The 25,427-nt window shown below is 36.9% G+C and overlaps 1 protein-coding gene and 1 pseudogene across 3 annotated transcripts in view; both read right to left on the bottom strand.

Annotated features, from left to right (window-relative positions):
* Positions 1-25,427, bottom strand: part of Lin52 (lin-52 DREAM MuvB core complex component) — a 94,378-nt gene that overhangs the window by 11,158 nt on the left and 57,793 nt on the right. The window contains exon 6 of one of the 2 annotated variants that reach the window (XR_002390206.2): positions 10,113-10,290. The exons of the other annotated variant lie outside the window; for it this stretch is intronic. The gene's annotated coding sequence lies outside the window, so the exon portion shown is untranslated. The remainder of the gene's footprint in view (positions 1-10,112; positions 10,291-25,427) is intronic. 2 annotated transcript variants of the gene reach the window in all.
* LOC147822759 (large ribosomal subunit protein uL23 pseudogene) overlaps positions 10,297-25,427 on the bottom strand; it is a 39,341-nt pseudogene continuing 24,210 nt past the window's right edge. The window contains exon 1 of the transcript XR_015444936.1: positions 10,297-25,427. This exon is cut by the window's right edge and continues 24,210 nt beyond it. The product of XR_015444936.1 is annotated as a large ribosomal subunit protein uL23 pseudogene (transcript).

Genomic DNA, 25,427 nt, shown 5'->3' with positions numbered 1-25,427 from the left:
ATATCTAATACTAGTCTTTCTTATCATCCTTCTCCTTACTAAAAGACAAACCCAAACAAGACCCTCAAAGATTTGTATTCAAGAAACAAGAGCTAACAACTTATTTGTATTTTGTTTGCTTTCAAAGGGCCTCACAGGCCTATTACAGAGCTTCACTTTGTTCCCTTTTCAAGGTAAACCTCAACTGAGAAAGGCAATGAGATCAAAGCAATGGATTAATACTTTGGGGACTAGAAATTTTATTAATACTCATAAATTTGTGCAGAACATTCATGTTTTAGGGCCTTTACAAAGTAATACATCCTGGTGAAAACACTTCTTATGATCAAAGGCTAGCAACTTCACCCCATCTGATTTTTGGTACCAGGGATCGAACTTGGGACCTTCCACTTTCAAGGCAGGCAGCAGAACCACTGAGCTAAATCCCCGGTCCCTCACCCCATCTTAATATCCTCATTCATAAAGAAGAAAAATAATAATCTATTGTGTAAAGCTAAGACAGAACAAGCATTCAAAATGATTTGATCAGTACCCAAAATATTTGCCCCAATTTAGACAGAGTGAAATATTCATAGGCTGGGTTCTACCATTAGGAAAACCAGACCCAGATTTCAGTGCAGATCATTCCAAAGGCCTTGGATACTAAGACAACTTTCCTTCTTGGTTCCTTCCACTTTGAGGTACTGGTAGTAGCTTAAGTCTAGGAAGAATGAAGGACCAGTCTTCTTGACCCTCCAGGGCAGGGAAAGAGTTACATTTTCACACTGGGAAGCCAATAAAAACCTCTCTTGATTATAATTTAGATAAGAACCACTGGATTGAATAATAAATGTCTGAAACTCCCTTGGCTGTTTCACCTTGAGACGTCCATCACTGGGTTAAACATGATGCTAATTGCATTTGGATTGATTAATTTCTCTCACTCCTGTCTATTCGAATAACGCTTAACAAAATAATCATAGCACCTAGAGCCAAATCTTCTCCGTCAAAGGAATGAAGCCATCAGAACAGGCAGAGATGAAAGAAATGAAGATGACCCGTAATTACTGCTACGGTGATATCATTACCATATTATACAAAATGAGTGTGGGGGGTAGGGGGAAGGAAGGAGGGGCTGAGATTATTTTTTTAATGGATCTCTACAATTTAAGAATACAGATTTGACATCAAGTGGAACACACAGAAATATAGAACTTTAAAAAAAAATACAAATCTTGCTCACAAAACTGCAAAATCCAACAAACATTGAGGCCCAAGATACATCAAGTGTCTTCGCCTGTGAACAGGTATTATTCACACCACTATTTTTTCATCGAAATAACACTTTGTGTATGACTTATATAAAGATTTAAGATGCTGTCTTCATGGTACAAGCATTCCCATAGTTACTGGAGAATTTTTCTTTTACCAGGGCATAATATCGTCTTATTTTAATATTGTTAGAGGTGGCCCTGTTTGTTAAATTAGTACATAGGTATTAACTGCAGCTAGTTGTAGTTTAAGACACCAAAGAAAATATCTATAAATCTTCACACACAGTTCACTGGACAATATTGTGGATTTAATTTAAAATACTAGAGGGCCAGGAATTTAGCTCAGTGGTGCTGTGCCTGCCTCGAAAACACAAGGTCCTGAGCTCAATCCCTGGTACCAGAAAAAAAAAAAAAGCATAAAATACTAGAAAAGAATACAGTAATATTTCTCTATAAGCTTTTTGCTTGTTTGATATGAACTTTAAATACTTATGAAAGAAAACTTTTGCTTGCATAGGATTTGAATCCCCACCCTGCCAGGAACTGAAGTCAGGACCTTGCACTTGTCAGGCAGGCAATCCCTGGTACTAAAAAAAAATTTTTTTTTAAAAGGGGGAGAAAGAGGAAGAAAAAGAGAAGAGGAAAAAAAATCCTTCATACAGTTGGGCATACAGTAGGGAAGTAAAAAATGGTAGTGTTAATCATTTTTATTCATCATGTCTCTGCCCAAATATCCCCTGGATCACCCAACTAAAGTGAATCCTCTTCAGTTACAGTCTTTCATATCAACACATTTTTCCTTCCTTACAAAATTTGAAATTAATCAGATATATCAGTTGGACATATTATCAACAAGGATATTTAATCTCTTTCTCTCTTTTTTAAAAAATCCCCCAAACCCCATTTACCAACTTTGTTCATGGAGACTGCCTAGAAGCAATGACTGTCCAATAACAATAGATATTAGTAGGACCGGGGATTTAGTTCAGTGGTTCTGGTGCCTGCCTCCCAAGCGCAAGGTCCCAAGTTTGATCCCCGGTACCAAAACAAACAAACAAACAACAACCACCCCAATAGATATTAGTGCCCAGATTTCTAATTAAAAGGAACCAGGCTTCCCGGGAGAAACGAATGAGATTTCAAGTCTGGAGAAGTACATGAATCAGGGATATCCTTATATCCATGAAAGCAAGAAGTTATCAAAGATTACTAGGGTCATGTAAAAGATACAGGAGTCAACCTGAAGAGACGCCTACTAAAGATGGAATAGTTTTGTAGTACTCCATTTTATAAAAACAACCCACACCTTCTTTATCCAGTTTCCAGTTGATGGGCACTTGGGCTGTTTCCAAGCTTTAACTATTACAAACTGTGCCGCTATAAACATGGGGGTGCATATATCACTGTGGTATGATTCTTTTAATTCTTTGGGGAAGATACCCAGCAGGGGAATAGCTGGGTCAAATGGGACCTCTAGTCCTAGTTCTTTGAGGTGTGTCCATACTGATTTCCACAGTGGTTGCACCAGTCTGCACTCCCACCAACAATGGAGAAGGGTTCCTTTCTCCCCACACCTCTGCCAGCATTTGTTATTGAAGATGGAATAGTTTTGAAGTGAAAGAGAATAATGGTTTTGTTTTGTTTGGTTTGGTACCGGGTATTGAACTTGGGTCCTTGCACTTGCGCAGCAGGCAGTGAAACCACTGAGCTAAATCCTCGGCCCGAGAATAATGGTTTTAATAGATCAAAGCATATTAAACATCAATGATACTTTTTAAAAAGCTCCCAGCCATTTCAACTCATTTTTCTGAAAATGTATAAATAAAAGAGGGAGAATCTAGTATTTTCCCAGCTTCTTCTGTTTTTACTGTATTTTAGAGAAGTCAAATAGATGCTGATTTAATAAGAATAATAATTATTTTCACTCTATTATTGATACCACCTGAAACCACTGATCTTCACTCTACCTGGAACAAACTGAATGTCATGGGCTTCCTTCTTATGAAGCAGAAGAAAAAACACCAAAGGAAGTGAGGACCATAGTTATAGGAAAGATTAAAAAGACCTGGCTCATGTCAATGTGCAGACCTTCTCTAGACTCTGATTCAAATGAATGGTGAAAAATATAATCTGGGGCCAAATTGGTCATGTACTGAATCAGACACTGTTACAAAATTATTTTATGGTATTAAGTGTGACAATAATGGAATTATTTTGGGGAGATTTCTTGGTTAGAAATACATACTAATGTATTTATGGATGAAGTGGTATGAATGGAGAAAGCTTTAAAATATTTGAGCAAACAACATAAGCACAACAAAAAAGTGTAATATAAAGGAGTCAGGTGAAGAATAGTAGCAACTTGACCATTACTGAAGTTGGGCTTCATATGTGGGGTTCATACATTCACTCTTGTTAGTATATGCTTGAAAATTTTCCATAATAAAAAGAAAATGTCATCAAATACTTCTCTGGAAATACAGCCTTTTCTCATTATCACTCTACATCACAATATAATTCATAGGGCTAGAAGCTACATGAATGAGTACTCAGGGAAGAGCAGGCCAGAGAACAGAGATGAGGATAATTAATTCTGCAGACAGCTTAGAAATGGTTGGACAGGAAAAGCTTTAGAAAGGGGGCGGGTAACTCTTCATGTCACAAATGTTTATTTCTGCCATTAAATCCTTTGAATGAGAAAGAAATTACAAATGATCAATAATCAAAAGAGGATTATATGTATTTTTAAATCTACCAAATTGAACTCAGGTTAAGTCTAGTAATAAAGCTGCTTCCTTCCAACCTCTCTCTCCCTTAATTATTTAAGAAATCATACTGACAACTCTAAGAGCATAATTTTCACTTTGTCCCTAAAACAGCTATGAGAGAAGTTCACTGCCTCAACATGTTGCTTCTTCAAGATTCTTGGAAAGTGGAGAGAATAAGTCCTTAATTTATTTAATCTTCTTAGAAGATGCTTTTGAAGTAGTAGCAGGACTAACATTAAGGTTTAGCCCAGGCTGATAGCTAATCAATTACAAAAGGAACAGCTTAACTCAAACTCACTAGTCAAACTAAATCACATTAAGTTTACACATCCCACAGCAGCTTCCTACACCCTCATACTCTCATATATATAAATGATAACCCCACTAATTCTACTTTACTTTGATCACTCTTTAATTCATAGATGATGATTTATCCAATTTAAAACAAATTACTTGTTCTAGTTGATAACTTTATTTTTAATTGTTTGCACTGTAGTTTTACATCCGTATGGTTCATTTCTCCAAAATAGACCATTTATTATCCAATAAAGCATGCTTAAGTAAATGCAAAAGAATCAAAATTATCCCATAGACATTATCAGATCACAGTTGCAGTGAAACTAGATCAATGGCAAATGAAACCACAAAAACTATGCAAAATATGAAAATTAAACAATATATTCTTAAATAATCAATGGGTCTCAGAAGAAATCAAAGAAGAAATTAGACAGTTTCTAGAATCACATGATAATGCCAGTACAACATATCAGAATGATGGGATACAATAAAAGCAGTCCTAAGAGGGAAGTTTACAGATGTGAATCCCCACATCACAAAAACAGAGAGAACCTAAATATACAACCTAACCATGTACCTCAAGGTTCTAGAAAAACAAGAACAAGGGCCAGGGATCTAGTTCAGTGGTTCTACCACCTGCCTCCCAGGCGCAAGGAGCTGAGTTCGATCCCTGGTACCAGAAAAAAAAAAAAGAACAATCCAAACCTGAAGCTATTACCAGGAAGGAAATTATAAAGATCAGAGCAGACGTTAATGAAATTGAGAACAATCAATGAATCAAAGAGCTGGTTCTTTCAAAAAGTAAGCAAAACAAACCCTTAGCCAATCTTATCCCAAAAAGGAAAGAAAAGAAGACCCAAATCAGTGCAATTAGAAATGAAAAAGGTAAAATCACAAGGGACATCACCAAAATCCAGAAGAGTATTAGTAACTACTTTGAAGACCTGTACTCCAATAAATTGGAGAATTCAGAAGAAATGCATAGATTCCCAGATATATATGAATTAACAAAACTGAACCAAGAAGACATAAAAACCCTGAATTATCCAATGCAATGAAACTGAAGCAGTAATAAAAAACCTACCAACTAAGAAACAGATTCTTGGTTGAATGTATTCACTGATGAATTCTACAAGAACTTCAGGGAAGATCTAACGCCAACACTTCTCAAACTTTTTTAATGAAATTGAAAGGGAAGGAATACTCCTAAAATCATTCTTGGAGCCTAGCATTATCCTTATTCCAAAACCAGACAAGGATCCAAATGAAATAGAGAACTACAGGCCAATCTCTGAAGCGTAACACATCTTTTGTCATAAAGTCACAGACACATGGGTGTGTCAAACCTACATTTATTCTTTAGACTATTTCTATTGATGAATTAATAATTTTAATTTTGAGTTTTATTAAACAATGAGTGCTTAACTGGAAAAAATCACAAAAACAAAGAATTGCATTTTTTTGTTGTTACTGGGGATCGAACTCGGGCCCTTACGCTTGTGAGGCAGGTGGTGGAACCACTGAGCTAAGTCCCTGGCCCAAGAATTGCATTTTTAACATTTACTGTTTATTTAAAAAGCATCAAAATTGTCAACATCCACTGTTTTTTGGTGTACAAAGTCTAAAAAAGGGCAACAAATAAATTCCTATATGAACTACAATGAAAATACCAATAGCACTCTACAAAAAAAAATCTTTACTGCAATTATCACACCTAAATAAGGAAATAAGATACTAATAAAATATCAAATATGTAATAAGTGCTTAGAATAGACATCAGCATTTTCACATCATCTGTGTATTTGCTTACAAAACCTAAAATTAACTTCAGAAATAAAAACCTATGTGAACTACAGTGAAAATAACAATAGCACTCTACAACAAAAATAATCTTTGCTTCAACTGTCACACCCAAGGCAGTCTTCACACATGAAAATTGCATGTTCTATACCTAAGTATTGCTTATACTTATAGCACATATGTTTTGTTTTCTTGTCCTTTCTTGTAGGGCACAGTTAACATCTTTTGGGTTTTCCTGTTGTCGTAGTAGGTCTTTGGGATGCTGTGCCTGCTTGTTTACCGGTCAGCTCACCAGTGTGCTCCACAATTTTCTTGTGTAGTTCTCTTTGGGCAGAAACATTTTGTTTTTCCTCTGCTGTAAATGATCTCTTATGAGTTCCAGTCCCAATCCTCTAAGAAAATTTATCTGTGGTATTTTGCATTAGTTATTTTCTTTGTAAATTATCAAACTATGCCACACATGTTTAGGATCAAGTAAAACATAATCATTGGCCAATGCTTTGTGTTTTGAGTAACATCATAGTTGCTGCATAACTCATCAACAACATCTACTCCACCTCTGGTTTTATTGTAGAAAGTTTCCATCTCAGGCTTCCATTTTGTCAAGGTTTCCCTATCAATATTTCTATCATGGTGTAATGTTGACATCAGCAGTACCAGTTTGTCTTTCTTTGCCATATATGAGGCCAATGTAAATCTTTCTGAAATCTAAAGATTGTACTACACAATTCTCTTTCTGAAATTGTAACATTTCATTTGGAGTTTCTGCTTTGTTCCTGCATACAGTTCCTGTGCTGGTTAATTTGTGTTCTGTTAGCAAATGTAACATTGATTGGAAGCTGATAAACCAACTGTTGAATGTTACATTCCAATTAGTTTGGGAGATGGGTGCAACAAGTCTGTTCTGCACAGCATCATTCAGTTTATTACTATATCTATAAGGACCTGATGGCTGAGTTCCAGGGTAAATTTCTAAAGTAAAGCATAATAAGTCTTTGCATTTACAAGGGCATGTATTTTTATGCCATATTTTGACCGATAGCTTTCCCATAAGTCTTTTACATTCCTGCAATTACCATGAGAAGTCCCTGCTAAGTACAGCAGACTTATGAATGCTTTCAGTTCAGCTAGTGAGGCATCATAATAAATACATTTTTGAATATGGCTATTGTTGCATACAGAATGTTTTACTTGTATCTCACCCTTTGTGTATTTCACAGCATCTTGTACCATTTCATCTGTTATAATTTGCAACACTGATTGGCAGTGCTGGCATTTTGTTCAATATGTTTCACTCCTGCCAAGACTTTCACTATATTTTCAGACCTAGTTCTAACATTGGATTGTTCCATTTGGTTGTGTGACCATTTTGCAACATTTTGTCTAGTCAAATATGTACTCACATTGCTGTGTTCTTCATCATCTGAATGAAGGAGGTCTTCATTCTCTGTATCTGTATCAGTCTATTCTTTTTTTTTTTTTTTTTTTTGGTACCGGGGATCGAACTCGGGACCTTGCGCTTTCAAGGCAGGCACCAAACCACTGAGCTAAATCCCCAGCCCTATTCTTGCTCCACTTCACTGTCACAGGAACTTTGGCTCACGTGCCCAATGTCAAAGTTATCATTATCATCATCATCATCTACCCACACCACTCTTCTGTTATGAAAACACGTATTTTACCATAATGGATCATCTTGACTTTGACCTCCTCCAAAACTTGCAAATCTAGTTTTTCATGTGCCATTGTACTGAATTGGGCTACTTCTACCAGAAAAATCAAAAGAAAACTTTTAAAAAACAAATCCTAGAGTTGTGTGTGTGTATTATACCCTCTATGATGCTCAGGTAAACATATGCAAAACTGTTAGCCAGAGCACCATCTGGGTGTAAATCCTGGCTTGACACTTTCACACAGTGCAAAAATGTTCATCATCTCTGGCCATTAGAGAAATGCAAATTAAAACAAGATTCTATCTTCCTCCAGAAAAAATAGCCATTATCAAGAAATCAAATAATAAATCCTGGTGAGGAAGCAAAGGGAAAAAGAACTCTTCTACATTGTTGGTGGGAATGTAAACTAGTACAACCACTATGGAAATCAGTATGGAGTTTCCTCAAAGAACTAGAACTAGAAATTCCATTTGACCTAGCTACTCCCTTTCTAGGTATCTTCCCAAAAGAGTTAAAGATATAAAATTACAGTGAAATGTGTATACCATGTTTATAGCAGCACAATTCATAACAGCTAAATCTTGGAAGCAGCTTATGTATCTGTCAATAGATGAATGGATAAACAAAATGTGGTATTTATACACAATGGAGTACTACTTTGCCATAAAGAAAGATAAACCTGAGTTCTTTAAAGGAAAATAGATGCACCTTGAGACCATAATGTTAAGTGAAATAAATCAGACACACAAGCTTAGATATCACATGGTTTCTCTTATAAAAGAAACCCAAAATCTAAATAAAGAGCAAAATAAAAGTTAGATAATAGGAAGTAAGGAGGTAGATCTTTCTCAAATGGGAAGGGGATCAAGAAATGGGGAGGGGGAAGGCAGAGGACCAAGAAAAGATGAAAAAAGAATTAAAATGTTATGTACATGTACCAACCCCCACGAGAAATATAATCATATACTGCAAACATGTAATAATAAAAAGTGAAAACTGAAAAACATATATAAAAAATTGAAAAACATATATAATATTATATATATATATATATGGTTCATTTCCTCAATCTGATTGGGTAGCAAATTCATGAATGGAAGAAACTTTTAAAGATAATTTCCCTAACAAATTTGGAAAAAATGTACAATGTACAGAATGCTTCCAAGCCTTAATTTTAAAACTTTTTTTCTCTAATCACAAGTATGAAGGTCTAAAAATTTGTCTTGACTTGCTAGTGAGTTTTTTAAAAACCACACTGCAATCAAGTAAGAATGTGATTGGATGACCTGTCTACTTACAAAGTCACATGGTAGTGGTTATTTTCCTCCAGATTAGAAATAATAGCTAGTTAACCTTATGTTTTTCCATAATATCCAATTTTGATGTTTCTGAATATTTTATTTACAACATTCATGAATCACTATATTAAAATAATTAGAACACAAAAATATGCTCAGTGAGAAAATTATGTTATACTCTGTGTAACAGTATGCATTCTTGAAACTTCAGAACTTAGCTGGGTGTGCATGCCTATAAATCCCAGCACTCAGAAGGCTGAGGCAGGAGGATCACTGTGAGTTTGAGGCCAGCCTGGGATACAGAGTTCAAGGCCAGCCTGGACTACATAACTAGACCTTGTCTCAAAAAACAAAACAAAACATCTTAAACAGGTGAGCTGATGAGGAACAGACTTTATTTCAATAATCTGATGTCTTGTAGGGAGGTTAGTTAAATGTGCTATATAAGTGGTCCTCAAAGGTGATCCCTGGACCAACTACATCAACATTATTTGGGAACTTAAACACATACATTCTCAGGCCTTATTTGAGATCTTTTAACACACCCTAGGTGATTCTAATGCATGTTAACACTCGAGAAGCATTAATCTACATTTTCCAGGATCTTTGATTTTGTTTCCAGTTCTCTGAAGCTCTAATTCATTACTTACAGAGGACGCAAGGTTCTTTTATATTCTCAAAATTATGATCACAGGGCACTTTATTTTTATAACATAAAGCACAAGGGGGGTCATTATCTTTTAGCATATGAGCTATAAAATATGAGCATAAAAGGGGGGGGTTAAAACATTTAGCCAAAGAACTAGAATTATTTTGTTTTTTCTGTATTGGGATCAAACCCAGGCCTTGTCCATGCTAGGCAGGTGCTCTGCCACTGAGCTATACTTCCAGCCCAGGATTAGAATTTTTACCCAAACTGTAGCTTTATGTCCTGTTATAGTTTATAGCTAGATGTCCACCAAGAGCTTCAGGCACTCGTAAGTGGGGCTTTTGGCGGGTGACTGAATTATGGGAGTGGCATACCTGACTCGCTGTTAGGAGATGAGGCCTCTGGAAAAGGTGGCCCACTGGGGTGTGCCTGAAAGGGTTTATCTCACTCCCTGGCTCCTCTGTTCCCTCGGGCTTTCTGGCTGCTTGGACAAGAGCAGCATTTCCTCCACTATGTCCCTCTGTCATGCCATCCTGCCTTGGAGCCAGCAGCCTAGGAAATAATTATTAAGCAAAGTCATAAAGCTAGAAGAGAATATAGAACACATTACGAGGGCAGAAATGGAGATAATTAACTCTGCAGAAGGCTTAGGTTGGACAGACAAGAAAAGCTTTAGAAAGCAGGTGATGTTTGAACTGAACCTCAAGAAAACTACAATCTGGGAATAACCAGGCAAGCGAAGGAAACTATGTACGTATGTATTACTGATTGATTGATTGATTTAGACAGGATCTTGCTATGTAGTTCAGGCTGCTTTGAACTCACTGAGTAGCCCTGGCTGGCCTACAACTTATGGTGATCCTCCTGCCTCAGCCTCCCGAGTGATGGGATTACAGGTATGCAGCACTACGCCTAGTAGAAACTCTAGGGCACTGGTGAAATGAAATCTCAGAACAAGCCCCAAGTACTCTCTTAATATCCTGCATTGCATAAAGATTTCTTGTGGATATTAAAGTAGTAGAAAACATGGCCCTGACTTTAACAAATTAGACCACAAGTAATAAATTTGTCCTTTCCAAAACTTAGCAGAAAATAAGCCAATTATAATCATTTTTTCATATTTTGTTAAGCAAAAAAACTGTGACTGGCAATAACCAAACCACAACTAACTTGCTCCTAAGTCTAGTTTCCTCTCAAGACTGAAGGGAGGGGGCTGGAGATGTAGCTCAGTGGCACAGTGCCAGCCTGGCAAGTGCAAGGTCCTGAGTTTGCTTCCTGGTACAAAAAAAAAAAAAGGAAAGAAATGATTTACAAAGTCCAGGTTGGAGGGTACTATCCTAATGAGTTAAAAATTATTGTGCTTATAAAACTGACATGGATCAAATTCATGAAATAGCCAAATCTTGAAATCAATTTTCCCTTCTCTATTCATGTTAGTTCCAAAAACCTAGAACTTCTGTAACCAAACATACCCAAATATAAAAACTTTTTTCCCTAGTGCAGGAGTTTCAACCCATTATATTCCTAGTCTTGACTAAACCTTTTTTCCCTCCAGTGCTGGGGACTGAACTCAGGACCTCATACATGCTAAGCAAGTGCTCTACCACTAACCCATAACCTCAGCTACAGTAAACCTTTTTTTGAGGGGAGGGGCTATAATAATTCATAATTTGCTAAGCATTTATTTTAATATTAATCTAGCTAGATTTTAATAAATCACTAATCTAGCTCAGACTTAAGGGGTCTTGTTTCCAACAAATAAACCTCAAAGTCCAGAGCTGAGTCAACAGCAAGAAGACAATGTGAATAAATGCCCCTAAAGGCTCCTCTCAGTAATCACATTCTTTGAACCTCTTTCTTAATGATTGCTCGGGTTCAGTTTGAGCTGCTGGGTACATCTACTTCATCTGTACAGTCAATGATATATCTTTTTTTTTTTTTTGGTACTGGGGATCGAGCTCAGGACCTTGAGCTTGCAAGGCAGGCGCTGGAACCACTGAGCTAAATCCCTGGCCAATGATATATCTTTGAGGTTAATGTCAACAGAGAAATTAATTTCCAGAAGGTGTTCGCCACTTTAAGTGTATAGACTCTTTTTTGCAAAGTTTCACTCTAAGAAAACCAAAACCAGACTAAGATTTCAACAACAACAACACAGAAGATGACTACTGTTGTCATTTAGCTTTTTGTCTTCCAAGTTAGTCAACCAACTGTAAACGGATTCACACAAAGCCAATCTTCTCTATTCTAGCTCAAGACAGAAAAATATCAAACTCGAGTTCCTGGAAATGGCCCAATAACAAGGGTGATGAAAAGCAAAATGGGCTGGTTTTTTTTGCTTACCCAATTATAGTTTCTAAATGACTCAAAACGACAAAGGAGAAACTAATAAACATTTGAGTTTAGTAAGATGTATGCAGACGATTGCATGACATATGTTGTACTCATTAAGTTAAAACTATACCTGGGGTGTTCTAATGCAAATCTTATGACATAATATATGAACACACTACACATCAAAAGAAAGCTATATGCTAAAAAATGGTGATGGCACAAAAACTTGTATATGAATGTTTGTAGTGGTATTATTCACAAAGCCAAAAAGTAGAAGCAATTCAAATGTCCCATCAACCAAAGAATGAATACATAAAATGAAGTACGCCCATATAATGGGATATTATTTTGCAGGGCAGGGTTGGGGGAACTAGGGGAATAAGGAGTGACTATGAATGGGTATGGAGTTTTTTTGTAGGATAATGGAAATGTTCCAAAATTAGACTGTGGTAACAGCCGCACACTCACTGACTTATGTACTTTAAGTGGGTGAATTTTATGATCAATACATCAACTAAGGTGCTTTTGAGGAAAAAAAAAAGATGTATAGAGCCAAGAAAAAATTAAATGCAGAGATATAAAAAGCCTTTAGGCTCAAAGTCAAATCTTCGATAGAGACTTACTCAATAAAGGAAACCCATGGCAAGAGGAGCTGAGTGCCTCCACTGAGAACACAAGCTGCCATTTCTTCCCTGTCACCTGAAGCACAGAGGAAACCTGCCCTTTCCTTCTATTTCTTTTTGCTAAAGAATTGACTGAAAAGCTAACCAATCAATATTCTTGTTTTTGTTTTTTGAGACAGGGTCTTGATATATATAGTTCAGGCTGGCTTTGAACTTGTGGCAATTCTCCTGCCTCAGCCTCCCTAGTACTGGGATCACAGGTGTGCACCACCACTCCCTGATCCAATCAGTGTTCTTGATAGTAAACTTGGGTGTTGAACATTACTGCCATATACTTCAAAAAGGAATATACTTGGTAAATTCTGTTTAAATTCAAATAATATCAGAATTTGTATTTATGATACACTGTTTCAGAAAACAAAAGCACTATACTTTGAATTAAAATAAGTATAGCATTTAGATTATTTAGACAATATGAATAATTATTTGAAAATGTACCCTTTGTTTAATGACTAGATATTCATCCCAGGAAGTCACTGATTAGATTTAATATAGGTAATTAGATTAATGAAAATGCATTAAAGAAAAAAATACTTAAACATATCAAAATGTGTAAAGTGAAAGATTAATGCTGCTCTAAAATCTAAGCAATCTCTAATCTAAGTAATAATTGGTCAAATATAATACGAACTGAATCAGCAATCCTAACTCAGATTATGAACAATATAGCTAACTTCATTTATACAAAAAGCATTCAGTTATAGACTTTGTGTGTTCATACCTGCTAAAGGTACTAAGAGAAATAATGTTGACAGTTTCTTTTCTTTTTTTTATTTTTGGTACCCGGGATCAAACTCCGGACCTTGCACTTGTGAGGCAGGTGTGGTGCCACTGAGCTAAATCCCCAGTCTGTTTCTTTTCTTTTTTTCCCTGATGCTTGGGACTGAACCTTGGGATTGAACCTTAGGTCTTGTGCATGCCAGGCAAATGCTCTATCAGTGAGCTATATCCTCAGCCCGATGTTTTCTTTTTAAAATTCATGCATTTAGCCAGGGTAGTGGCACACGCCTGTAATCCTAGGACTGGGAGGCTGAGGCAGGAGGATTAGTGCTAGTTTGAGGCCAGCCTGGGCTACATAGTTGAGTTCAAGGTCAGTCCAAATTACAAAGCAAGACCTTGTCTCAAAAAAAAATCAATCAATAAATATAATTGGTTCATTCCGTGTATATTTATTGAACACAATACAGGATTAGGAGTTCTAAATCTTTTTGCATTCACTTTAAAGAGATGGAAATATTCAGTCACTAAGAAAGTTAAAACAGTTACCTAATTTTTCACAGATTCCATAAGAGCCTCCATAATTGTCACACTAGTTAGTTACTTGGCCTTCAGTCCTGTGCGGATATTTGAGTGGAATTATTTTCTGATTTGACCATATTCTTTTTTTTTTTTTTAATGGTGAAAATAATGTGTATTTAGAATTAGCCAGCTGGACTCAGTTTAGATGATTCCAATTTTGTTGGCAACATCCAAAGCATCATAATCAGGAACCAGTCGAACATACACCTTCTCTCCATCAGGCCTGATTAGGGTATTGACCTTGGCCACATCAATGTCATACAGCTTCTTCACAGCTTGTTTGATCTGGTGCCTCTGGGCCTTGACATCCACAATGAATATGAGTGTGTTGTTGTCCTCTATCTTATGGCCGACTCTTTGGTCAGGGGGAACTTGATGATGGCATAACGGTCAAGCTTGTTTCTCCTGGGGGTGCTTTTCCAAGGGTATTTCAGCTGCTGCCGGAGCTGCAGTGTCTTGGGACGGTGGAAGGTGGGTGACGTGCGGATTTTCTTCTTTTTGTGGCTATGGATGCCTTTCAGCATTGCTTTCTTGGCTTTCAAAGCTTTTGCTTTGGCTTCAGCTTTGGAAGGGGCAGGAGCTTCCTTCTTCGCCTTCGGGGCCATCTTGGTAAAAAGCTTGACCACATTCTTAATACATTTATGTGGCAAAGTTCTCAGTTCCAATAAAGTGCCCTCTTTCCTCACTGCCGACTTTGATATTATGCTTTTTTTCGAGACAAGGTCTTGCTATGCAGTTCAGGCTGGCCTTGAACTCACTAAGCAGCCCAGGCTGGCGGAAGTTGTGACAATTCTTCTGCCTCAGTCTCCCAAGTGCTGGGATTACAGATATGCACCACCACGCCCAGCGATATTATGCTTATGTCTTACTCAGAACAAGTTGTATTCTGTCCCACAAGCCATATGACATAACCTATTCATGCCTAAATTATACCTATCAACCCAAATCATTCCCTATGCCAATGGTGGTGAAACTTTTTAGAGACGAGTGCCCATACTGGAAACCAAACCCCATTTATTTATCCCAAAGTGCCAATATTGCAATTGAACCTGAATACTGAGTATTTAGTTTAGAAAAAACAACTCATGCATTAAGATCTTTTGCCTTTAAAAAAAAACAGGTGTCATAGGTTTACCACTACTGCCCTATGCCCTTTTGCAAACTTAGTATCACCCTTAGTTCTAGGCAACCACTGATCTGCTTTTGTCACTATAGATTACATTTGCCTTTTCTAGAACTTTATGTAATAAATAATATAGTATATACTCTTCAGCATAACATTTCAGATATTCATCCATATTATTGCATGTATCTATAGTTTGTTGCTTTTTAGTACTACTCCATTGTATGATATAAAGCAATACATTTGTTTATTCATTTATCTACTGATAGACTTTCAAGATGTTTCAGATTTACAGTTATTATGAGTAAAACTGCCATGAATTTTTTTTTTTCCTGGTACCAAGATCAAACTCAGGACCTTGGGTTTGCGAGGCAGGCGCGGTGCCACTGAGCTAAATCCCCGGCCCTGATTTTTTTTTTTTTTTGAGACAAGGTCTCGCTATGTAGTCCAGGCTGCCCTTGAACTCACAGCGATCCTCCTGTCTCAGCCTTCCAAGTGCTGGGATGACAGGCATGTGCCACCACACATGGTAAGATTCCTGTTTTCATGCATCTTGAGGAAAAAATTAGGAGTAGATTGCTAGGTTACATAGTAAATGTTTGTCTAACTTTATAATAAATTGTCAAACTTTTCTAAAATGGCTACATCATTTCACATTCCTATCAGCAATGTATGAATTCCACTTGTTCCATACCCTCTCCAACACTTGTTATTATCCACCTTTAAATTTTAGCTCTCTAATGAGTATACAGTGGTATCTCATTATGGTTTTACTTTGCAAATATAATTTCCCTGTTGACTAACAATGTTCAGGATATTTTTACATGTTCACTGACCAATCCTTCCCATTCCTCTCTCTTTGAGACAACATCCTACTATGTAGTCCAGCCTGGCCTTAAATTCCCTATGTAGCCCAGGCTGGCCTGTAATTTGTGATCCTCTAGCCTCAATCCTCTGGGATTGTATGTGTGTAGCACTATGCCTTGCTATTTATTTCTCTTGTGAAGTGTCAGTTCACTTGATCTTAGCCAAAAGGCTGAGAAGCGATATGAAGTGTCAGTTCAAATATTCTACCCATTTAAAAACACTATTTATTTATTTATTTATTTATTTATTTATTGGTACTGGGGATCGAACTCGGGTCCTTGTGTTTGCAGGGCAGGTGGTGGAACCACTGAGCTAAATCCCCAGCCCCAAAACACTGTTTATTATGAGGGCTGATACTAATCCTTCATTGAATATTTAACAGAATTTATCAACTGAAGCCATATGAACTTGAACTTGGGTTATGAAGTTTAATTATAAATTTAATTTTTTTAACTAGATGTAAGGCTAATGAGGTTTTCTCTATCTTCTAAAGTCAATTTAAAAATTTGCATTTTTCAAGGGATTGCCCATTTCACCTAAGCCAACAAATTCAGTGGAATAAAACTTCTATATTTTCCTGCCATTGCCTGTAGGACCTATAATGGTGACTCCTTTTTCAGTTCCGATATTGGTAATTTGTGCCTTTTTTTTTTTTTAACTCAATCAGTCTAGTTAGAGAGTTACCCATTTACATTATCACTGTAAAGAATGAGCTTTTGGGGGGCTGGGGGTTTAGCTCAGTGGTTCCAGCACCTGCCTTGCAAGTGCAAGTTCCCAAGTTCAATCCCTGGTACCAAAAATAAAAAAAATAATGAGCTTTTGGAATGATTAATTTCTGTTGTTTTTTGATGAATTGAGACTTTATCATGAAATGCCTGTCCTTGGTAAAAACCTAGTTCTGAAGTCTACTTTGATATTGATATGGCCACTCCAACTTTTATATTAATGTTTGCATGGGATTTTTTTTAACCATTTATTTATTTATTGGTACCAGGGATCAAACTCAGGTCCTTGCGCTTGCGAGACAGGTGGCAGAACCACTGAGCTAAAGCCCCAGCCCTCTAACCTTTTATTTTTAATTTATCCATGTCTTTACATTTAAAGTTCATAAACCCTACCTGATAATCTGTCTTTTAACTGGTGTGTTAGATATTTATATTTAATTCTTGGTATGGCTTGGTTTATATCTATCATCTTGTTAGTTATTTTAACTGCTCCCTGAAGTGTTTGTTCCTATCTTTACTTTCTTTTGGATCAACAAAGTATTTTTTAGTATCCCATTATATTTCCACTGTTGGTTTATTACCTCTGCCTTGAACAGCTTTCTTATAGTGTACATCTACTGAAGACAAATCATCTTGTTTTTATTTGACTGGAAAATGTCTTTATTTTGCCTTTATTTTTTGAAGAATATTCTTGCAGAATATGAAATTCTAGGCTGACAACTGAGTTTTTCCCTTTTCATATTTGAAAGATTTCATTCCATTATCTCTGGCTTCATACTTTGAAGCAATAAATCTGCTTTCCTTGTTTCCTCTGCATGTCTTTTCTCTCTGCCTGCTTTAAAATTTTTCTCTTTATCACTGGGTTTCAACAATTGTATTTTTTTGTTTGTTTGTTTGTTTGTTTTGGACCAGGGATCAAACTCAGGTCCTTGCGCTTGTGCAACAGGCAGTGAAACCACTGAGCTAAATCCTCGGCCCTCAACAATTGTATTTTGATGCATCTTGGTGTAGTTGTCTTTCTTACTGGGTTTTTTTTTTTTTCTGGTAACAGGGATTGAACTCAGGACCTTGCACTTGCGAGGCAGGTTTGGTGCCACTGAGCTAAATCCCTGGCCCTCCTTATTGGGTTTCACTAGCCTCCTTATGATAGTTGTGCCATTTACTTCTTCATATATTTTTGAAGGCTTAGTTTTTTTTGTTTTGTTTTGTTTTTGGTACTGGGAATTGAACTCAGGGCCTCGTGCCACTGAGCTACATCCCTGGTCCTTCTTCATGTATTTTTTTCCGGCCTGTTCCCAACTCCTTTTCTTCTGAAACTCCAGTTAAAATTGAGCTGCTTGATATTGTTCCATGAAGGCTCTATTAATTTTGTTTTTAACATTTAAGACTTGGAGCTTCATTTTGGATAGTTTATATTTATATGATTTCTATTATTATTCAAGTTGAACAGAACTGGCTGATTTTTTTTTTCTTTTTTGTTGGGGGTGGATACCGGAGATTGAACTCAGGACCTTGTGCTTGCCAGGCAGGCGCAGTGCCAGTGAGCTAAATCCCCAACCCTGAACTGCCTAATTTTAAAATAATCTAAGTTCTGTTTTTATGTATACCACATAGATTTTTCTAGTCTTTACTTCTCTTTTTTCTTTTTTTTTGTACCGGGGATCGAACTCAGGACCTTGTGCTTGCCAGGCAGGTTCAGTCCCATCGAGCTAAGTCCCCAACCCTGCCACATAGATTTTTAATAATAGGCTAAAATCCAGAGTGCTTATTATCTTTCCTATGGCTTATCGCATGAAGAGTGGGCTTTCAGAAAAGAAAGAAATCACATTTTTTTCTTTGGTAGTAATGGGGATTGAACACAGGGCATTTGCACTGAGCTACATTCCCAGTGTCTGTCCCTCCCCTTTATAAAAAAATTTTGAGATAGGGTCATGCTAAGTTCCTAATTGCCCCAGATGGGCTTGAACTCTTGATCCTTCTGCCTCACCCTCCCAGAGTGCTGGGATTACAGGCATGCACCATTACACTCCACTAGAAGATTACTTTTGATAAAAATAATATCAGAAAAAGAAGGAAGAGAACATAAGGATGGGGCAAAGATTACTCATCATTAAAGTTTTATTACCAAGCATCAAATTGAAAAGAAGAAAGCCTAACTTTTCAATCTCTTCTATTTTTAATTAGAAAGAAAATGCACATTTAAGCTCCAAGGCAACTTCTCAAAAGTCAAATAGGATACTGTAGAGTTCACCTAACTAAGAAGTTTTTTGTTTGTTTGTCTGTTTGCTTCAAGGTTGTCATTTGGCAAAATGTAGCACTAAAAATTCTGTCAGGTAACCAGATAAATTAGTATTTCATATTTGCCTCAGAAATTCATTAAAAAGGAAGAAATCTCATAATTAGGCTTGAGAATCTGAAGAAGATATAGAAGTCCTAATAGTGTGAAAGGGTCCAGTCTTAGGGAATTCAGAGAAAAATCACTTAACTAAGCAGAGTTAACAGGTAGTATTATGTCACTTTTCACAACAGGGCAGCAAGAAACTTTCTAATGTCATAAAAGTCCTGTTTGAAAGATGTGACAAAATCTCAAGCTAATGATTTCAGAAGTTCTACCAGGTGGCAGTGGTACATACCTGTTGTCCCAGCTACTCAGGAGGCTGAGGCAGAAGGATCACTTGAGCCCAGGAGTTTGGGGCCAGCCTGGGCAACATAACAAGATCTCCCCTTTCCCCTGTCCCCAAAGTTTTACTTTCAGAGCTTGTAAAAGCAGCTGTTTCATACTTCTATCTAAATTTTAACAACTTTCTCTATCCACAAAGTGCTCCTATTATCTAAGTCATTCAAGCTTCAGATTAAGTATATTTTCTTCTACTCTAAATAGAGTTTTAAAAATTCATTAATTTTCCTATCAAAACACTAATTCAAATGAAATACTAATAGCACCACTAGTCTCATTAACAAATAACAACTGTTAAAAGAGAAGACTATGAGAATAGGAATATTGTAAAAATGGAACAATTAAGGAGACTATTTTGTAGATCTTCTGAAAGCCAAAGCACAGATTCATTAATTCTTATGAATGAGTATCTGGGATCAGCTAATCTGTGCTCCCACCCAATCCCATGAAGCTAGTCACAGAGTTCTGCCAGAGCATTTCCACTGATGAGGAATGCAGCACCTTTTTGAGAGTTCATTTAATCTCTGGGCATTTGGAAATTTCTTCCTTAATACTGCAGCACACCGGGTGTGGTGGTGCATGCCTGTAATCCAAGCACTTGGGAGGCTGAAGCAGGAGGATCACCATGAGTTTGAGGCCAACCTGGGCTACATAGTAAGTTCAAGGTCAACCTGAATTACATGGTGACCCTCTCTCCAAAAAACAAACAAACAAACAACACTGCAATAAATGAATGAATGATTACATAAATACCCAACTCCTAATTTCCCCCCATTATTCCTAACTCTGCCCTCTGGAATAGAACATGGATCAATGGTCTCAGTTAGTCAAAGCAGACAAAATGAGATGTAACTCATGTAATTAAAACTAAGGAGGGCTAGGATTTAGCTCTGTGGTTCCTCCACCTGCCTTGCAAGCACAAGGTCCCTAGTTCAATCCCCAGTATCAAAAAAAAAAAAAACTAAGGAAAAACAGGTGAAGTCTTGGGGACAACTAAGTCAATGGACAGCTATCCCCTGAATACTTTCAGAGCAATGAAACTAACCCCTTATCATCCTCCTTGACATGAGGATTCTGTCCAAATCTAAAGGGTTTATAAAAAATCGTACAATTCCTTAATGTTTACATTCAGTATTTTTTCAGATGAATCACATGAAAAGGAGAAATAGCATGTGGTTCTGTAGCCAAATATGAAGATCCATTAAAAAGATAAGTGACAGCTCAACTCTCTCCCTGAAACATTTGTTACCTAGGCCTTTATCCTTCAGGGATCTGAGTTGAATGACATTTGCAGTAGGTTGATAATTAGTTTTTCTTTCTTTTTTTTTTTCTCTCTCTCTACTTTTTTAATGCATAGGAGACCAATGTTGGCCTCCTCCCCAGGAGAGGCCCCAGCCTGAGTGGTCTGGGATTATATGTCTTGATCAGATTTGCACTGTAACTCCTGAATGCACGCACCATCCCAGCAACACCTGCTCTCCTGACAGGCCACCCGAGACTGGCAGAAAAAGGATCCATCAATTCCACTCTCCCCAGAGAGATCACCCAGACCTAATGCTACATGCACAATTCAATCCCATGTTAGAAAAGTAAAACGCCACCCACCAAAACCTATCAGTTACCAGAGGTCAATATTTAGAGGACCTTATATAGAATTTTATTTTTTTCCTACTGAGTTGCAATTCAAATAAATATTAGGAAAAGTAAAGGAAGGAAAAAAGGAAAAAATGAAATTCCTTAATCAAATTGTCACCAACATATTGCTAACAGCTTGAATCTGGGGTTTTATCTCCCAGTACTGAATGGAAATAGTTATTTCTCATCCAGAACACAATATGACTTATTTATATTAGATTATGACAAAGTTTAGGCACATAGGTTTTATAATATAAAAAGCAAAACTATTTTTTATTAAAAAGCAACACATTTTAATTCAAAGCAATTAACTCCATTATATAAAAGAGAGGTAGGCATCTTTTACTTTTGGCCTATTTATATACATTTTGCCTATTTTGGTTTCCATTTATTTTGCTATTAAGTGTTATTTAGCCTGTGTCTCTAAATGTTACAAAATCCAGTCTCTGCCTTCTCTATTACCTATTTCACATACTTTAGCAATTAAATCGTATGTGTACATCTTTCAAAAAATCAAATAATTCTATAAAGTTTTTTAAAAAACAGTTTCCATTAACTATTTTCCAGTGGCAAACACTTTCACCCAGTTTATTTTCCTAAATAACTAAATAACATGCCTGTATTACTTCTTGATTTTTCAAGGCACTTACCTATTGACTTCCCCCAGTACAAAAAGCTGTGACTTTAGCTCTTTTCTCCATCCATCCTCCTACCGCACAATACACGTGCAAACAGCCCATCTCCCATCCTCTGGGGAGTTCCACAGCCATGTGTCACTTAACAGGGACACACTGTGGAAAACGCTAATTTCATTGGTAAGTAGGCAGCATAGTGTACTTATACAAACCAAGACAGCATCACCTATTATACAACTAGGCTATAAATGACTGGGCCTTGATGAGCAAAATAACATGACATTAAAATTAAGTATGATACGAATAAGGAACACAGTAAAATAAGATACCTGAAAGCACTCCTAGTGTAATATAGTGTATATTATAGTACAGTAAATTTTTTTCTTTTATAAGTAGAAGTACACCCTAAATGACTAAAAGTTTAATAAATATATACAGTAATATATTTATAGTAATATAGTAATTTGTGGTCATTATCAGGTATTATGTACTGTACTGAATAGTGTGTACTACATTTTTATATAACTGGCAGTACAGGAGGCTCATTCGCAACAGCATCAACACAAGCACATGAGGAATGCATACTATGTACTAGGACATTATGATGGCTACAACATCGTTAGGAGAGATTTTTCAGCTCCATTATTTTTTTCTGTTTGTTTGTTGAGACAAGGTCTCACTATGTAGTTCAGGCCACCATCAAACTCGGAGTAATCCTTCTGCCTCAGCCTTCTGAGTAGTAGGATTATAGATATGTAGTTCCATTGTAATCTTATGTGACCACCATCGTATATGCAACCTGTCATTGACAAAAAGGTCATTATGCAGCACATGACTGTATATGCAACATTTCTTAGATAATTTTTAGTTTTTCTACCTTATTCTGATTACATAAATCCTATTTATTGTCAGGCCACGTAGTAAAATAAACTATAATTACTTTTTCCTTCTGGTATGCTTTTTTGTTTCCCAGGGGTTTTAGTGTGCTTAGTTTCTTCTGTAGTATTTCTCTCTAATTCAATCACAGAGTCTGGGTCTATCTGCAGTCTGAATCTTAAGATATTGAGAGGTACCATACAACATAACAATTTCATCTTTCTGAAGGCATAGTTTGTGTTCTCCTAATTGTTTTTTCCCATTTGTTGCCCTTGTTCTTTATTTTTTCATGTTAGGGGCTTTTCTCAAGCACTGGTAATCCTTAACTGTTTTTGTTTTGTTTTGTTTTTTCTATGTAAGACCACAGCACTAAGAAGCTGCTTGAAAACTCTGAGAGTAAGAGTTGAGCTTATTGACTTTGAGCTTCACTTCAGTATGACCGGGCTGTTCAGTAGGAGAACTTCTAATGTCAGACCTTTTATTCTTCTTGGGCTGCTCTGATTCCCAGAGAAGTTTCTTCTAAATCTCTGAACTGGAAGATGAAGGGCTGGCTTGAGAGGCCAGGGAGGTCTTAACATACAGCGTGCATAATTAATTATATCTTCAGTACAAACCCCCATCTTCAGCTGGTCTGGTGTCTACTAGTTGAAGAACCACTTTGTTTTTACTCTCTTTAGAGAATAATGCTCCAGTCCTTGGTAGGGTAAAATAAAGCATGTGAGCTATGTAACTGACTACTTCTAAAACAGACTTAATTCCTCCTTATTTAAACCTTTTCACCTGGTATCACAAATCCTTAGCCTTTTGGCTGGGTGTGGTGGAGCATGCCTGTAATCCCAGCACTCCAGAGGCTGAGACAGAAGGATTGCCATGAGTTCAAAGCTAGCCTTTTGGAGTACATCATACCTTGGTACTCAGCTGCACTGAAACTCATAGACTCTGGTATTCAATGTGCAGTTCTCAGTGTCAATGGCCTCATGACTTCCTACGCTTTTAGCTAAAACAATTTGTTTGGTACTTGTTTTCAGTACTCATTGTGCCTCCTGGAACCAATGAATGAGAAGTATCAAGGTACCACTACACTGTGAACTAGGTTGGAGGTTGGCTTTCCTCACAGTATGGTTTTTCCTGGTCTGCTAAGTCCGTATACTTCCCAGCTTCCAATATCTGCTGTTGCTGTCTTATTTCCTGTTCTCTAGGTTTAGAACAAGGATGTTTCCCAAAGGCCTTATGTGCCCATCAGTGGGGCTTTTGGAAGGTAAATCAAGTTTGAGATCTAAGTGACTTGTTAGGAGGTGGGGTCTGGTCAAAAGAGGCAGGTCATTGGGGGCGTGACCTGGAAGGGTACATATCTCCCTCCCTGGCTCCTCGCCTCTCTCTCTCTCTTTGCTTCTTGGTCACCATGACATGAGTAGCTTTCCTCTGCCCAGGCCATCTCTGCTTGGAACCAGCAGACCATGGACTAAAAACATGAGCCAAAATAAACATCCTGTCCTTTAAGTTGTGGGTGTTGGGTATTGTATCCCATTATGCAGTTGTGAGAAAGATGCTAAAGGAAGACAGAAACAGGAGAGTTCAAAGTGACTAAAACAGTTGGAAGAGAGTAACAGTTTAAGAAAAATGAAACCGTAGAAGAGAGAATTAGTCAGAAAGGAAATTTGGAAATGCTATGTGGCTAAGAGGTTGGGAGAGCCATCTTTTATTTACATTCATACTTTTGTCCTTTCAATTATTATCAGACTTTTTAAAATTTTGAAAATATGTTAATCCCTATTTATTGAAAAGTAGCCAAAAGAATTTTAGGGGACATTTATACCTACATTAAACAGTGACTCAAGCAGCATTGTCTAGGTAGTGAGAGCTACGCAGCCAAGTATGTACTGTACAAAAGTTACAAGTGCACCTTGCTTTAAATAAACATCTATTTAAAAAATAAAACGAAACAAAAACTATGCATCTTACAAAATGAACTTATTTTTAAGACTGAAATTTACAAAGCTCTTATCATGGGGCCAGTCACTCATTTACTGTCTTTCAGCTCCTAACTCCCCATTTTTTGTCCTGCTCTGCGGTACTGGCAGTTGCTATACTTGTACACCTTAGATTCTTCTTTTACCCCTTCAGAAGTTAACCACCTTTCGTCTCTTTAACAATTCTTCAAATTTCTCCTGTTCAAATTACTTCCAACAAGAGGCAATTATGGTGGCACATATCTGTAATGCCAGCACTTGGGACAGCTGAGGCAGGAGAGTCACAAGTTTGATAATAGCCTGGCCTGAATAGCAAGTTCAAAGTCAGCCAGGACTGCATAATGAGATCATTATGTCTCATCTCAACCAACCAACCAACTAACCAACCAACCAAACTCCCAACTGGATCCCAGCTGATATAATCACCCAAAAAGACCATGAAAATAGAATACAATGTGATACCAATTAAAGCCTATCCCCAAATTCTAATGTTAAAAAATGAATTCTAGCCATTACTGTTAAAAATCTAGAGAAGTTCCCCCATATCAATTATGACAACCAAAAATATAAGGTTATCCAAACTATGAGTGCAAAACACTAAAGAACAAGAATAAAGAACAAACTATCACAAAAAAATTTGTATTTTGTTATGATAAAATTATAAGATTAGTGACTGACAAGAACCCAATAGATGAAACAACCTGATTATAAGAAAGCATTTAATACTGCATCTCCTGGCATCTTCCTTGCAAAATTAATTAAAACTAGCCAGGATATATGAGTCTCATGAATTGAAAACTGGCCTCAAGACTGCAAGGAGTGATTATAAACTGCCTTAAATCACACTGAGCAAAATGTGTAATGG

This window comes from Heterocephalus glaber, unplaced genomic scaffold (assembly GCF_053883595.1).
Source record: "Heterocephalus glaber isolate CG9 unplaced genomic scaffold, H.glaber_assembly_v1.0 deba00001608, whole genome shotgun sequence".
Lineage (NCBI taxonomy): Eukaryota > Metazoa > Chordata > Mammalia > Rodentia > Bathyergidae > Heterocephalus > Heterocephalus glaber.
Note: the sequence above shows the minus strand (reverse complement) of the source record. Positions and strands in the feature narration are given on the sequence as shown.